Source organism: Sinocyclocheilus anshuiensis, unplaced genomic scaffold (genome assembly GCF_001515605.1).
Source record: "Sinocyclocheilus anshuiensis isolate Anshui unplaced genomic scaffold, SAMN03320099.WGS_v1.1 scaffold2305, whole genome shotgun sequence".
NCBI lineage: Eukaryota > Metazoa > Chordata > Actinopteri > Cypriniformes > Cyprinidae > Sinocyclocheilus > Sinocyclocheilus anshuiensis.
The window spans coordinates 313,541-315,402 of record NW_015552535.1 but is presented as its reverse complement, the minus strand read 5'-3'; the positions used below and the strand labels follow the sequence as shown (position 1 = coordinate 315,402).

Below are 1,862 nucleotides of genomic sequence, written 5' to 3'. Positions count from 1 at the left end.
AAAGACCTGTGTTAAATATAAAAATGTTATTAACAATTAAAATTAAATAATATCAAAATTTAAAAAATATATATTATATAAATACAAAAAATATATATAAAATATGTATACAAATATTTAAAAATATAATAAAACCAAATATTAATATAAATTATTTATTTCACGCTATTTTTACATTTTAATCTGTACTAAAACATGCCAGCCCAAAAAAGATATCTAAATGTTGTCTGAAAATATTCTGATTCACTATTATTGCCCTTTATAGCTGTTATACATGTTATAGTGTTATATATTTATATTGTTTTATTATATTTGAATGTTCAACGTTATTTTTGTTATTTGTAAAAAGTTATTGCATTTTTATACACTTTTTTTAAAAATCCAACTCTGTTATGCAATTTAATGTCATGATAACACTGTTTACTGTAACAAATGATCATGATACAAAATTCAGTAAATGATGACAGAATGTTACATTTTGGGTTAACTAGTCCTTTAAACAGTGAAATCATGACTGAATCTGGAGCTGAATGGATCACATGACCTGCTCCCAGCATGCTCTAGTGCTGGTGTGTGTTATGGACAGCAGCGGCGGATCAGAGCCGACCACAACAACATTTACTCTGTCAACATCAGCGGAGTTATTTTAGTCAGTAAATCACTAGAGAAACACCTTAAGCTTAACTCAATAACCACATGACCTGAGCCAAGAATCAGGGAATTCTGGGATGGAATAGACGGCCAATATAATATAATATAACATAACATAACATAATATCATATCAGAAAACTACCGCGTGAATAGAAAGTAGGGTGAGGCACGTGTTAATGATTATTAGAATATTATTTAAATACTTACAATAACCATTAAAAATAAAATAATAGTGTTGTATTTTGTATTATTGTAAATGTATTTAAATAAAATAAAAACATTAATAGTATATTATTAAAATTGATACATTATTAAACATTTAATTGAAAATGTATTTAAATTATTTAATATTAAAATAAAAAAATATTAATAGTATATTATTAAAATGGCTAAATTATTATTAAACAATTCATTGATAATTGTTAATACTAAAAGCCAGTTAAAACATTAAAATATTATGAAATATTTTAAATTAACATAAAAAATATCATATTATTGTAATTTTTTACTATTTTCAAATTGCAGTATTTTAAATTTCTACAAAAAAATCTTAATGCAATATAATATAATAGTGTGTGTGTGAGTGAGTGAGTGAGTGTGTGTGTGTGTGTGTGTGTGTTAGGGGTGTGCGATATTGACAAAAAAATTATATCTCGATATTTTCTGGGATTTTATCGATAACGATAATTAGACGGTATTTTGCTGAGTGTGTTATTGTGCTGGTATCTTAAGGACTGCCGAAGACAGCTGACTCCTAATGTTTTTAATATTCTTCATATTCTGTGTGGTGGTCAGTTCATACTGATAGAAATTAATCTTTTCCAATAAGTTTAAACTGATTTTTGCATTTTATGGGCATTTTTACCTTTATAAAGCCATTTTTCCTAAAAGTGTCCATTATCTTTTGAGTCAAATTCTTACATTTAATCAGGGAATTAGAATAATAAGACATTTGGGCTGTTACCAAGCAAATTAAATCAACACAGAAGCTGCACCTGAAGTGGCATTTAGATGTATTTACACACATGTATTTTGTTTAATGCAAGACATGAATGCATTTAACCTGCAATTACAAATGCATAAATAATGTTTTGATATATTAAACAAAACGTTGAATACTGATATTTGAAATGATTTAAAACATGAAAAAAAAAAGGGAAAAGAAAAAGCCGAAATTTTTCAAATTAAAACCGCCAGCAGGTGGCAGCAA

General features: G+C 26.4%; 1 protein-coding gene across 1 annotated transcript in view; it reads right to left on the bottom strand.

The window, feature by feature from the left end:
- LOC107663746 (receptor-type tyrosine-protein phosphatase mu-like) overlaps window positions 1-1,862 on the bottom strand; it is a 313,414-nt gene that overhangs the window by 46,593 nt on the left and 264,959 nt on the right. The window lies entirely within an intron of this gene.